Genomic DNA, 15,914 nt, shown 5'->3' on the forward strand with positions numbered 1-15,914 from the left:
GTCTCACTGAGCCGTGCTCGTTCACGATTCTTTCGGTGTGCCATGGCTCACTGTATGTCTCGCTGCAGCGGAAGCTCGGCTCTCCGCGTGTCCAGTGAGCCGATAAGGAGCCGTGTGTATCATGTGTCTCACTGAGCCGCGCTCGTTCACGATTCTTTCGATGTGCCATGATTCACTGTCTCGCTGCAGCGGAAGCGGGCTCTCCGCGTGTCCAGTGAGCCGATAAGGAGTCGTGTGTACCTTGTGTCTCACTGAGTCGCGCTCGTTCACGATTCTTTCGATGTGCCATGATTCACTGTCTCGCTGCAGCGGAAGCTCGGCTTCCCGTCAACGTCCAGTGAGTGCGCCACTCAGCACTGTCCGCTGGGAGTAAGCTGAATCGTGTGCCGTGAGCTCGCCGTTCCTGTGAATCGATTCACTCGGACACTTCAATGAATCGATACAACTGCTTCGAATCATGCATTCAGTAGCCAACACTACACACGACACCTCGTGATCTGCAGGCCTTCGGGCTAAACAGCTGTCGCTTGGTAGGCGATGGCCCTTCGGGGCTGTTACGCCATGGAGTTTGGTTAGTAAATGTGAACAGAGTATGAAGCGACACCCCTGCAAGTCTCTTGAGCGTCCAGCTAGTTCTTCCGTCTGGTCTCGCGCATTTAGGACAGTTGGACAGCATACGCCTTAATAAATGCTCCTCATAAAACCTGTATAAAAATACTAACTGCATCTATTTATAACAATATTCACAAACGCCCCCTATTCATGTGACTCACTTGGTTGAGTCACTGTCCTGAGTCCGAGTTGACAGGTTCAAATCCCGGCTTGGGTCGGTGGCCCTTAAACCGGTGTTGAAATGGCAACAGCTCCGCATGTCGTTGGTTTCTGGCACGTTAATAAAAATTATACATACGAATATTAGTGTCATAAAACTGTAACTTTATACTACTATATTCTGTATCCCAGGCTTGCGAGGAAAACTAATTAACAATTTGCTTTACGTCGCACCGAAACAGATAGATCTTATGACGACGCTGGGATATGAAAGGCCTGGGAGTGGGAAGGAAGCGGCTATGTCCTTAATTAGGGTACAGCCCCAGCATTTTCTTGGTGTGAAAACGGGAAATCATTTTCAGGGCTGCCGAGAGTGGGGTTCGAATCCACTATCACCCGGATGCAAGCTCACAGCTGTGCGGCCCTAACTGCGAGGGAAACTAATAGGACAAGGTAAACCCTACCTAGCATATGTTGTGACGTGTATTTTTCTTTACCAACTAACAAAATATCTATACCCATACCCCTTACATTCTATATTGAATTTTATTTATTTATTTATTTATTTATTTATTTATTTATTTATTTATTTATTTATTTATTTATTAGTGACTTTTTTACAGTGGCGAAGTCGGGGCTCGCGGCCCTCTCCTACACTTAACCACATACTAATCAAAATCTTAAATAAAACACTGAGATACCGGTACTTAAAGTAGTTAAAACTACGTAAAATTAATAGAATTAAAAATATATTTAAATAAATTACTAACTAAATTAATATTAAAACTAATTAATATTATAAACTCGTAAAAATGACTAATCCTCAAGCACGCACACATTCATTCTTCAACCATTCAGTCAGCTGTCGTCAGCAAGTTATCTCGGCAGGTGACCTTAAATCTTCATACATCATATTCTCTTCGTACGTCGCATGTCCACGATTTTTTCGGCTGGGTGGCGCTCTTCTCTGCTGCAGCTCAGTCGGCCCAAGAATAATCTAACGGGCAGACGCCTAGTTGGCTGTCACCTTCCCCTTCCACCATGTACACTTGCCTCATTAAAGGCGTGGACACTGCCTTCTCGGATAGGGTTGCCAGATGTACGGTTTTGCCCGGAACAATACGTTTTTTCTCATTTTGTTCCGCGTACGGTGCACCCTTTAAACCGTACGCCCAATGTTCCGTTTTTAAAAATATCATGGTTTAGACATTTGTATAGTATTAAAAAAGTGCACGGTTATGATCAAAATATTCTGTATGCTGACCTAAGCAATGATCAGCCATCACAGTTGAGAACAGCGCCTCTAGCGGGCATGTAGAGCACGAGCCTCCTCCATTTTATATATCAGCGGTTTAATTGGCCCAGAAAAACTGAAGAACATTTTGATCGTTGTCTTACATATATTTCCATCGAATGCTTATACTGAAAGAGTGTTTTCAGTAATGGAAATAGAGAGATGACAGAAACAGATGCTCAGTAGATTTAATAAAAAATGGAGTTCTTGTGTACTTCAACTATGATGAGAATTGTAAGGAATTTCTCAAGAAAGTTTTGTTGAATAAGAAACTGTTAAAAATTGCTCCTTCAAATGACAAGTACTTGTGAAATGTTCATTTCAATGTAAAGACTATTTTTTTTTTGCTATTGGCTTTACGTCGCAGCGACACAGATAGGTCTTATAGCGACGATGGGACAGGAAAGGGCTAGGAGTGGGAAGGAAGCAGCCGTGGCCTTAATTAGGGTACAGCCCCAGCAGTTGCCTGGTGTGAAAATGGGAAACCACGGGAAACCATCTTCAGGGCTGCCGATAGTGGGGTTCGAACCCACTATCTCTCGAATACTGGATACTGGCTGCAATTAAGCGACTGCAGCTATCGAGCTCGGTCAATGTAAAGACTAACGCATCATTAGTTTAAGTACCTATATATTTCATGTTGACGCTGTTATATTATTACCGGTATTTACTTGTTAGTATAACCCTGCTCTTTTTCTCTTAATCACGACTATGGTGCCATAATTTAGCACTATATGGCAGTGAAATGGAAGTGTTCCTTATTTGCCATCTGGAAATCTGGCAACCCTATTCTCGGACCAGTTCATCTGTCTCGAACTTCACCGTTCCTCCATCGGGATATGGGAAGTTGTCCGGCTCCAAGATAAGTCCTCTGGTCAACCTTCACCGGATGTCCTGGCCTTCTTCCGGGAGCAAGACGAAGTGGCCCGTTTCATCACCAGTGGCGCCCTCATCTCCGGCAGACTCCATGAAGTAGTGCCTACTCCAGAGTGTCTTTTATATGACTTGCGCTACCTTCCTGACCCCCCTCTCACTGTCCAACCCCGTTTTTCTCGCACCATGCCGTCCCCACCACCTCCCACCTCCGTTACGACTACCACCAATACTCTTACCTTCACCACTTCTGCCTCTACTCCCTTGACTACTTCGTCCGTCATTACCACGTCTAGCCACTCTTCTCCTATCATGTCTACTTCCACCACCTCCCTCCCTCTCTCTTTTTCGAGTCCCTTGCCATCCCCTGTCAATCCCCAGACTCACACATCTCAGGTTCCACCTTCACATCAAGAACCGTCATCCGACGCCACACCGCGGCAACTCCTGTCGTCTGTGAGCTGTGTCCTTCGTGGCATTGACCCGGCCATCACGGAACAAGATATCCTCCATGAACTTCGACTGGAAGGTGTCCCGGCCCGTCGAGTGTTCCGGATCTCCAACGACCACGGCCCAACATTCATGGTCCGCCTTCAACTCTCGCCTGCCACCGACGTCGACCGGCTGATCACCACTGGGGTCCGTCTCCGCGGAAGGACTTACAGAGTGGAACATTCCCGCTCCCCGCCCCGTCATGGCCGTTCTTCTCCTCGCCCACCTCCCGTCCCGCCACCCACCCAACCCCCGCCACCTATTAACATCCCTGCTCCCCAAGCCAACTTCCTCCTACCGCCCCTCCCGATATTGGACCTTCTTCGTTTACTCGCTACTTCCCTCACTAACATGACCACGACCCTCTATTACTTCCTTTCTCTGTACCACCCTACACCGACCCCACTCATTGTACCAGCACAATATATATAATGTAATTATGTAACTCTCTGTCATTATATGTAACTTTGTCTCTTTCGGAATGCGCGCCCGAGATACAGTGCTCTAAATAAAATTCTCCTCTCCATTCCCTCTCTGTTCGCCGGGGTTTTGCATGCGCGGCGTGCTTTGGGGGCTTCGCCCTGGGTCCCGGCTTGTTGTGGTGGTGCTCTTACGCCAGTTTCATTCACTCTTTTCCCTTTCTGGTGTGTACGACACACACCCTCAAGCTTATAACTTCTCCACCACTTCTTTCCTCTATAAGGCCTAAGAGCTCCTTAGTTGAGCTGATAGCCCGCCCCTCCTCCTTGAGGAGAGGATTGAAATAACTTGTTTTCGCTTTCGCTTCGCTTTAAATCTTCATAAAGAGCTAGTTGCTCCGACCTGACCTGGTAGGGAATTCCACAATCTGGCGCTGGTCACCACAAATGATATATTAATTTTATTTGTGCAGTGCAGTGGAATAGAAAGAAAGGGTCTAGAACGTGTATTTAAGTTGTGAAATGGTGATAAAAAGGTGAATGTAGAAGAAATATACAGTGGCTGAGTTTCAGCCAACACTCTAAACACTATCGTTAAAATGTGTAGCTGCCGACGTTTATCAGGCTTCAGCCATTAGACAGCCTGATAGTATAGGGTGGTATGAACATCGTACCCGATGTTGTAAATAAATCGCAGGCAGGAATTCAGTGCTCGTTAAAGTTTAAGTGTCTCTCGTCATGTCAACTAAAACGACGTCACAATAATCAAGAATAGAGAGAATGAGTGTCTGTATTAGTCTGGCCTGTAGCTCAAATAAAATACGTACATCCCTCTGCTGTTTAAGAGGGTGGAGCACTCCAAAAATCACTTTACGTATTTCTTTCGTGTGTTCAAACCAATCAAGTGTTTCATTCATAATTACGCCGAGATTTTTAACCGTTTTACTGTAAGGAATAATGTTACCATTCAGTAGGATAGGTGGGAATGCGACAATGTTTGAGCAGCTCAGTAATTTTCGTGATCCAATTATGACTGAGATTTTGTGGAGTTTAGTATAAGAGAATTTCGTTGTGCATATACTGCATACTGAGTCGGGTGAGGTCATTGTTAATATCTTGTCTTGCAGCGTCGATCGTCAGCATAGAGGTGGTGTGTGTTATTTCCTGTCACAGATCGCATGTCATTGATATAAATACAGAAAATTAAGGGCTCTAGAATACTTCCCTGTGGGGCACCACTTTCATTTTCCATTTAGAGGCCTTGTCGTTTACTGTTACGCGCTGTTGACGGTTACTCAAATAAGAATTAAAAATCTTAAGCGATCCAGGTCGAAATTTAGCAGTTCTGTTTTCTTTATCATAGCCAGAATTTCTGTAGTATCAAAAGCGCTACTGAAGTCAAGAATGATAAGTATAGTGAGGAGTCGTTTGTCCATAGCGTTTCTAATGTCTTCAGTAACCTTCAAAAGTGCTGTTGCGGTACTGTGACCCTTCTTAAATCCAGATTGCAAAGGGTCCAAAAGAGCATTTTTATTTAGGTATTCCAGAACTTGCTCATATGCTAAATGTTCAAAGGCTTTAGAAAGCGCACGGAGTATGGACACAGGACGGTAGTCAGAGGGTGAATGTGGCTCTAAACTCCTTGGTACCGGTATAATATTGGCTGTTTACCAGACAGTAGGGGAAGTTCCGTTTAGTAAATAGTAGTTCAGTATGTGCGTCAGTATTGGCAAGACAACACCCGTATTGTTTTGTATAAAAGTAATAAGAATATCATCTACACCTGTAGCCTTTGATTTAATCAACTACAAAGCCTGATTTTCTGTAACACTTTGAAATTTGAATGGTGGATTGGCTGGAGGGGAGGGCGGTGGGTCGGTGCAGTTAATTGGGGTAGGTTGAATATTTATTCTGCTAAAATAATCGTTTAGTTCGTCTAGTGGAATTTCATGATTTATCTGTCTCTGATGATGTTTTCCTACTCCCAGAGCTCTAAGTTGGTCCCATGCGCGATTAGAATTTGAGTTGTTAGCTAAATTCCGGAAATATGTACATTTTTTTTAATTTCCGGTTAACTGTGCGATTTCTTAACATGCGGTAAGATTAGAAGTCTGTGTCATCTAGAGTTCGTTTATAATGTCGAAGTAACGAGTCACGGTGGGCCATCATTTTCTTGGTTTCATCATCATCTAGCCATGGACAAGAAGGGCGAGAAACCTTTATTTGACGTGTGTGTGTTTCTTTGGCGCATTGTTTGTATAAAATGTCACTTCTTCTTCTTTATAGCTTATCACGTGACTATTATTATAATAAAATTACGGTATTTATTCTAAACCAGAATATTGCATCTTTACTCAAACTGTTTATCCTTGCATTCATTTCACTTGTATATATGAAATGCTGCAGTTATGTTAGGATGAGAGTAACAGAGGTTGGTGGTAGTGGGGTCGTTGTCATCCAAGGAGTCCAGACACCCCAGGAGTTTTTGCTATTTGCTTTACGTCGCACCGACACACATAGGTCTTATGGCGACGATGGGACAGGAAATGCCTAGGAGTGGGAAGGAAGCGGTGGCCTTAATAAAGGTGTGAAAATGTACAAGTTTGACAAATCACAGATACAAAACTGAAGCTGAGGAGCCTTGCAGAAAAAGAAGTTCAAAGTCTTTGACACTCTTAAAATTAGATTTGTGTGTCAAAGGAAGTCAAAGACTTTGAACTTTTCTGCGAGGCTCCTCAGCTTCAGTTTTTTATTTGTGACTAACAAGTTGTCAAACTTAAATTACATGTTCGAACCTGGACATTTAGCATTAATATGCTTTGCATTTTTACTTGTTATAGATATTTTTAATTATGAGGGCCAACTTTGCGTGTTTTAACTTTAATATGTATTTTTTTATAATGACCCTAATTGGCTGATGATGACGTCCATGGATATTGAAACTGATACCATAAATAAATGAGGTTGTAATTTTAACCAACAAGACATCTTGTATTGAAGAGGTGAATCTTGTACAATCTAATTCATTGTTTTGTAATCTCTATTCAGTACGGACCAAACATGAAATTCTTGACTTTAAACAATTTCGGGTGGTCCCGAACATAACTCATAGGTTAGGCTAGAGAGTTGAGTTGAATTAATTGTCAAATATCAGCTAAGTTATAATACTGATTCATTAAACTAATAAGTAGAATAACCTTAGCCTACTTATTTACTAGCCAGATACTTTGGAATTATGTTTTGACTACCTTTCTAACACTGCAAATAAATCCATCTATTATTTAAACCTCCCTGTAAGAAGCAAACAGTGAATGCAAGTGGGTATTATTTTCAAATGAGCTGAGAGCGGGAGTCCATTTTAGAATACGATTCTTTCAGTGTGTTATGGCTCTGTATGTCTCGCTGTACCACCGAAGTTTAGCTCCCTGCCAATGTTCAGTGTACCGACAATGAGCCGTCTGTGTGTTGTGTCTCACTCATCAGTGAGTGCGCCACTCAGCACTGTCTGCTGCGAGTCAGCTGAATCGTGTGCCGTGAGCTCACCGTTCCTATGAATCGATTCACTTGGACACTTGAATGAGTCGATATACTGCTTCGAATCATACACTCAGTAGCCAACCCAACTCCCTACCCCATGAGCACTCAAAAGGATGTCTGTATCGTCTATAAGATGACTTATAGTACCCGAAATAGTCCGATAATGATTTAAAGAGACGTACAATGCCCAAAATAATCCCTATAATGTCCAAAAACATCATAAAATGCATTTAAGAAGTACTAAAATGTCCATAAGAAGCCCTATGATGCTAAAACAAACCCTAAAGCATTCAAAAGAAGTCTTCAATGAAGTTCTATAATGCTCAAAACAAGTTATATACTGTGTAAAAGAAGCGTATAGACTTGTGTCAGCTCTAAGACCTTAGCATAGTCTTCTATACAGGTAATGTATAGCAGCCATCTTGCCTAGTAGACCTTGCGCCAGAAGCTCACAAGCTAGTGTAGGGAAGGGCAGCCTGCTGAGGTGCCAGAACTGTCACTATTAGTCCCAGTGTAACAGTTACAATTTTTATTTTCTTCCGAGGAGAGGAGGCGGAAATCGTACACCCCGCGTGGTAATCGACTCTAGTCTACATCGCCCCCAGCATGCTATTAGTTCTAAGAAGAAAATGATAGCGGTGGGGGATTGAGAAGTGATACTACGAGGTGTATCTGCCTGTTTGCGAGTCGAACATGCTGCCAGGCAGACTGTATTGGTAAGGTGATATTAAGGGTCAGGACAAAACAACATAGGCGGAAGGAGGAAGATGCCCACATGTAAAACCTAACATCGTAAATAGCACATTCAAGTATGTGGCTCTGGAAAAGTCCAGGATGTATAGTTGGGAATAGGTATCACGCACAAGTCATTAGCCTATTCCTCACCAGTACAATTATTCAGGGGATCAGTCATTCTGGGAACTGCTGTTACTAGCGCGGGGCTTGCCGGTTGCCGAGCCATGAGGCAAAAGCAACTAGGGCCTGTTGCACCGCCCGACCTCCTTGGGGTCCCTCGTACACAGTCACCAATCCCGGAGAATGAGGCCAAGCCCGCCTACTGGGGAACCCGTCGGATGGTTGCGGCGCATGGCGTCTGGCCTCCTTCTCCTCCCGGGCCATGGCCCTGAAGAACTGGCAACTGCATTGAGAGGTCGGGTGGACCCCCGCGCAGTTGGTGCACACCGGCGACTCCTTAAGTGCTGCGCAGGCCGTGTAATTGTGTTCATCACCGCGGTTGCACATCACTTGGAGCTCACACCTGTCCTGACGGTGGCCCCACCTCAAGCAGAGTAAACACTGCAATAGCTGCTGAGGGTGACGTTTCGATTTCACCTGACTGCCGGTACCCGCGGAGGTCCTCTCCTGATTGACTCCTCAGTTGATGGCCTTCCTGCGTGCAGTCATAGGGTGTGGCCCTGTGGCCCACTTCTGATGGGCCGGCGTTGTCTTCTTCCTCCTGGTGCGGGGGTGGCGTCTGCTTCCTGGTTGCGATTTCTTCTTGGCAGGGGAGGAGGCCTCCTGGTGCCCCTCTCTCGGCCTGTTAGCCGTGGGGTACTGGGTGGCCCCACTGCAGTGCCGGCTTCTCGCTCCTCCTGGCTGGTGGCAGCGGCGTCGGTCATTGCCGGTATCTGAGTGCATTCCCTGTCCTGTGGGGTGCACATCGGTGCCTGCATCGTAAAGGAGACGCTAGCCGGCCGGGCCTGAGTAGCAGCCTCTGAACATCCGGGGGTGTCCATCTCCGTGCCTGTTTCCTGGTCTGCGCCCGGGTGATGTGCCATCCCTGGGTGGCTATCGCAGGTAGTGGACTTTCCTGGTTGGCGGCCTTGTCGGTCTGCGTGTACTTCATGCAGTGCAGCAGCTCGAGCGTCGCCGTCCTCCTCGATCCTCGGCTCCGGTGGAACCAAGAAGTGTGGGTCCGTGCCCACCTTCTTGTGCTTCTGCCTCCTGGCAGTCTGCTTGGCTATGGTGGACGTCCTCTCCAGTTGCGTCCGGGCGGCTGCTGCCTCTCTGTCTCGAGCCTCTTTCGTGGCCCCCTGGCCGTGCACCCCGACGACCTCGAGTTCCCCTAGACACTTCGCATACCAGACCATCCATGACTCCGTCCGGCGGACGTAGGAGGAGCGCCCGAGTTCGTATAGCATCCAAGATGACCCCCCGGGGGGGGTGCCACTCTCCTGGTGAAGCTCTGCACCATATCCTGTCATAAAATGCCGACTAACACAGTTGGGGTAGAGCGCGTGGTAACTGTCCGAAACGGGGCAAAATAAAATATCTAGCTAATAACATACTACTTGGTATGTTGACAGGAAATATGGAGGCATATATTCGAATGAGAAATACATGTTCGGAGGTAGAATGGATTTATTATTAAAAACTTAAAACCGATCCATATTAAAATTGAATTTCAAAAATGAAATAATTAATTCGAACTTAATAATGGCTGTGTATATATGACACGCATATGAAAAATCTAAACATGACAAGAAAATTTATCATAAAAACGAAAAGTGGTTAACGACCCACATGGAAATGTGACTGAGGTTATGAATTCGTAAATGTATTTATGTAACCGCGCTAGTTAAATGCCGATGCACGTTGGCCCTTAAGCCTTGATACATGACCGCCCTCAATATGTTCTCGAAAACACGAACCCACTAGCGATATTATAACTATATATACATTCCGGCATATTCAAAATAAACCACACTTTGGTAACAGGGTGGCCCCGAAACCTTCCCACCAAAATGACACAGATTCTACATTATGAGATCCGGCTCTCACACAAATGACCAGACAAAACTGGAGTCCTTAACAATGAAATTGCATATGAGCTATATCCCACAATAAGCAAACAAGACAGAAAACAACACACAAGAATAAAAGCACACTGGAATCAACAAATCTGTAAATAAAAGAACACACAAATATATCTCAAGTAATAAGGGTATCGGATAACATTCCGATATCCACTGGCTGCATGAGTTTGTGTCTCTAGAGCGACACAGCTGCCCACTTCTCTCGCTTCACGTAGTTGGTAATCAACAGTAAATGAATGAACACGGAATGGCAACATAGGCTTGGCAGGCGGTTTAGAAAGACCTTCAGCAGGTCACGTGACCGTGATGTCATCTGCTGACGTCAGCAAGGTCATTGACCCCGGCCAAGGTTTTTGACCCCGAGGTTATTGAACTCGTGATATCATCCCCACGTGCTCTTGTTTGTAAACAAAGCCACGTGCTTTTTGACAGCTGTCAGCAGCCATCTTTAATCAACTGAGCATCGTGCTGCTATCTTTACGACACTAAACCTCATCTTTATGCATGTGGTGGCGGGCAATTTGAAAAATTCCTCGAGTTTTGACAGCTTCTATCTTTAATCAACAGAGCATCGTGCTGCTATCTTTGCGACACTAAACCTCATCTTTATGTATGTGGTGGCGGGCAATTTCAAAAACTCCACGTGCTTTTGACAGCTCCTATCTGTAATCAACAGAGCATCGTGCTGGTATCTTTACGACACTAAACCTTATATCAACTTAGCAGCGTGCAATTTGAAAAAAATCCACGTGTTTTTTTTTTTCAGTTGTCAAGGTGACAACTGCCATATTTAAACAACAGACGATCGAAAACTTCAGTGCTGGCAGGGGCTAAATCTACATGCCTGCAACCTTAGTCATGTAATAGCGGGCAATTTGATAAAGTCCACGTGCTTTTGACAGCTGTTAGCCGCTATCTTTAACTACATTCACATGGCTTACTTCTATCTTGACAGAAGTAAACTTTATAGCGCGGGACTTAAGCACGCCGCAAGCAAGCAAGCAAGCTGCCCTTCTCAACTTACTACGATCTTATAGCAAGCTGCCCTTCTCAACATACTTACCTAGCTGCCCTTCTCAAGAGATTATTAACTTAGTTTTTAAAACAAAGATTGGGTTAGAGATGCCGATTATGGGCGATTGCACAAGATGGCGGCTTTACATGAGCTCTAATGAGGCGGCCTAGGGGCGATTGCGAAAGATGGCGGCTCCTCCTCCTCCTCAGCCTGTGTCAAGGCATAACTTTATCGAACAAGTTTAAACATGCATCGCGAAAGAAAGAGTGTGCACGTGTTGCAGCGATGACGATATAATAGATGTGCATGTTTAAACCTGTTCGTTGGCAAGAGTGTGCACATGTTTTCAACCTGCTGCGATGACGTCATCAGAGTTCTGCATGTTTAGATTTGCAGATCACAAAAGAAGTTATTGATAGAATCGAACACTTTACTCGATGTCGTTCTCCTCCTCCTCCCACAGAACGCTAGTACTATAAGAAATACACTGCTTACATTTAAGTCCCTAGCAGTCAAGCAAATTATTGGATAAACATGTAACACGAAATTTTACTTCGGAAATATACTATTTGTTTCTGCTATCATCGGTTTAGCTCATGCGGAGAGTGAAATTAAACAGAACGCCTAGTGGAATAAGAAATACATTGATTACATTTAAGCCTCTAGCAGTCGAGTAAATTATCGGATAAACATGTAACTTGAAATTTCGGTTCTGAAACATATTATTTCAATGTGTTGGCATGGGTTACAAACATGTAGCTTGTGCAGGAGAGGGCTACAATGCAAAATGCTGAACCGAAAAATAATCGTGCTACAAACATAATAGGGAATGGGAGCCAGGGGTCAAGTCTTATCAGAAGGGAAAAAGGGTGAAAGGACTCTTTCTCCTCCTCCGGACCGCATCCTCCTCCTCCTAGGGATAGAGGGATTGTAGGCTAAAGGACTAAAGAGCTCCTCCTCCTCCACCACCTCACTGCAACTTCTTCCTCCCAGAATGAGTTAGCTGAAGTTGGTACATTTTTGACAGCAGCAACACCCTCATCGATTGTTATCTGCAAGAACACTTCTACTTTGTTAGATGTAGCAAATTAATCTCAATTGGTAAATGGTTTATCTTTTCTATCTTCAAACTCGCAACGATGTGTAACTTCTTCTAGCCAGCGGATCCAAGCTAATAGCTACATGCAGTAGCATGTGAATAAACGGTAACACAATAATCACTGCTTACTATTACTGAAAATGAAAACCTACAACCTGTTTTCCCGTCTTTGACCGGGTCAGGGATGTAATGAATGAGACATATATAGGCTGTTGTTACAATGAGGTCGCCACTCCCAAGGTGATTTTTTATTAATGACTGATAAATGCTATGAAATGATAATGGAGAGTGTTGCTGGAATGAAAGATGACAGGGAAAACCGGAGTACCCGGAGAAAACCCTGTCCCGCCTCCGCTTTGTCCAGCACAAATCTCACATGGAGTGACCGGGATTTGAAGCACGGTATCCAGTGGTGAGAGGCCGACGCGCTGCCGTCTGAACCACGGAGTCTCTCGTCTGGATGAGTTCCATGGGGAAATGGTTACTATTACTCTGCATCGTAAAACTAAACAAGATGCATCCAGTTTTCGAAGGCGTTGACGTGTAAGTTATTACCTCTGCACAGTAGAAACGCACACGCTTACCTGAAAAGGGAAAAGAACAGGTCTGCATTTAACACACACACAGACCATTCAAAGTAAATATTTGCATGCAGCGAGCTGGCTGACTCGGGAGCGGAAATAAGCGTTAAATTACTAATGACACAGCAGTGTGCGTCGACTGCCTGTCGTGACTCACAGAGGAACGTTGTACCGAGTTAAGATTACGTAGATTTTTAATTGCCCGCTACCACATGCCTAAGGTAGCAACAATGAGGTTTAGCCCCTTAAGATGCTAGCATTGAAGTTTGCGATGTTCAGCTGTTTAAAATTCCGGGCCCAAGTGGTTAAAGAGGGCAGCTTTCAGATGTTAAAAACACACATGTATTTTAAATTCCGCGCTTCGACGGTGCATATGAGGATTAGCGTCGTGAAGATGCCAGCAGCAAGGTTACTCGTAAAAAAAAGCACGTATTTGCTTCGAAAACCAAGTGTAGGAGGCATACCTTAAACAGCTGTTATGATAACAGCTTCCTCCTCCTCCTCCTCCTCCTCCTCCTCCTCGTCTTCCTTCTCCTCCTCCAGGGCAGGGCGTACCTTAAACAGATGTAAAGGTAGCAGCTTCCTCCTCATCCTCCTTCTCCTCTTACAGGGCAGGGCGTACCTTAAACAGCTGTAAAGATAGCAGCTTCCTCCTCCTCCTCCTCCTCCTCCTCCTCCTCCTCCTCCTCCTCCTCCTCCTCCTCCTCCTCCTCCTCCTCCTTCTCTGACAGGGCAGCTGTAAAGATAGCAGCTTCCTCCTTCTCTGACAGGCCATAGTTCCTCCTCCTACTATATATTAGACGCAGTTTTACAGATAGATAGGCAATTGTTATTTGCTGGTCGCAGTGTAAAACGATACTTCATATCTACCTGTAAAACATCTGTTATGTTTATGTGTGATGTTTGCAGTGTTTTTCAAAACTTGACAATCTTGAACGACATAAGTCTGTAAAGCATAACTTCGAAATATGTGCATGCAAACAATGTACTGCTAAATTCAAGAGACGTAATAATCCCACACGACATGTAAATTCTAAACACATTTGTTTAAGTAATTTACCAGTAGAACGCATAGAAAGATCAACTAAATGTCGAAAGCGCGATATAAAGAAGCGTGATTGAAACGATATAACATCGTCACAGCTTACTACAACTTCTGTTACTAACCTCACACTACGAGATAAAGAGGAGATGCATAAAGAACACAACGTTTCTTTACTATCAGAGCGTTTTCATTCTACTTTATTTTCTAACCCAGCAACATGTTCTGTAGCTGTGCAAACATCTCAAGAAGAGAAGCAAGATGCATCAGTAGAAGAAAAAGAAGGAGATTTAACCGCTTCTTTTCAATCAAACCATGTTAAGTTTTTATCTGCGGATAACATTGCAGAAGCATATACTGCATCAAAACAAGTTCTTCCCTTTTCTACACATCAACTGTCTACACTTATTAGCAAAACTCTGTTACCCTATGCACATGTAAGATACTGTAAAGACGTTAACTTACTCGTTGAACGATTACAACTCCTAAGAGCTTATCAAGATGCTGGACACACAGTGTATGTACGAGAGATTCAAGAAATAGAAGACGAATTACGCCGTAAGCGTATAATTGTGACTCTATTTCTTAAATGTATCAGCTGTTAAGCTAAAACCTTCCTCCTCCTCCTCTGATCGGACATAGCCGTGTTCTTTTTCTCCGCCTCACAGGTCAGCTACGATCCTCCTCCTCCTCTTCCACCTCGCAGTTACTAAGGTTAGCTCAATCCCTCCTCCTACGGAATAGTCCTTTATCATCTACATTAGTGTGTGGTTCGACATCGTACCGTACGCTATGGAATAGAAAGAGTACAACAAACAAAACTGTAAATGTGCATGCTGTTTGCATGCTCATACCCAACATCTTATTTATCTCACACGAGTAAGTGAGGCTATTAAGATGTTCTATAAATATGAAACCTCGATGCCAACACATCTGATTCAATGTTTACCGCCAAGATTTTTATCTACGTACGCTGCCCCTTACGAACATGTTTTCGGGACATCCTTCCTCTACACAGTAAGATGTAAATCGATGTAGATTTATGCAGAACCTGTCAACGTTATTACAAACATCGAGGGGAAAACAGTAATGATGATTGAGATGGCCCAAATCCTAGGACTGAACACTATACACACTGTATGGATTAATTTTTTCCAGTAACTGATGATGATTCAGAAAAGAAATAAACCGCATGAATAACAACAAGGTAAGAAGTGCATTTTCTTTGTAAAGCATAACAACCTTGTATAATATATTTCTAAATGTTTTGTTTAATTTAGATGTTGCAGGAGGCATTTCGGAAGCATGCTACCTCTTCGCAAAACGTTGCTAAGAAGCATAGCAACCTTGTCGGCGGCAAAACGAACACTGTTGTAGTACATTGTAAATAAATATTTGATTGCATTCAAAATGTTGTACTTATTGCATGCCTTTGCTCCCCTTACACCTACACATGCTTGAGAAAACGAACAAGTCTAAACATGCTCAACTATGATGACGTCATCGCTACAACTCATGCACACTATTGTTTCGCGATGCGTGTTTAAACTTGATCGATAGAGCTATGCCTTGACAGAGGCTGAGGAGGAGGAGGATGGGGAGCCGCCATCTTGTGCAATCGCCCCCTAGGCCGTCCCATAAGAGCTCATGTATAGCCGCCATCTTGTCCAATCGCCCATAACCGGCGTCTCTAACCCAACCTTGGTTTTAAAAACTAAGTTAATAGTGGGCTGAGAAGGGCAGCTTGCTATAAGATCGTAGTAAGTTGAGAAGGGCAGCTTGCTTGCTTGCGGCGTGGCTAAGTCCCGCGCTATAAAGTTACTTCCGTCAAGATAGAAGTAAGCCATGTGTATGTAGTTAAAGATAGCGGCTGACAGCTGTCAAAAGCACCTGGAATTTTTCAACTTGCCCGCTACTACATGCCTAAGGTTGCAGGCATGTAGATTTAGCCCCTGCCAAAACTGAAGTTTCCGAT

This window comes from Anabrus simplex, chromosome 1, assembly GCF_040414725.1.
Source record: "Anabrus simplex isolate iqAnaSimp1 chromosome 1, ASM4041472v1, whole genome shotgun sequence".
Taxonomy (NCBI): Eukaryota; Metazoa; Arthropoda; class Insecta; order Orthoptera; family Tettigoniidae; genus Anabrus; species Anabrus simplex.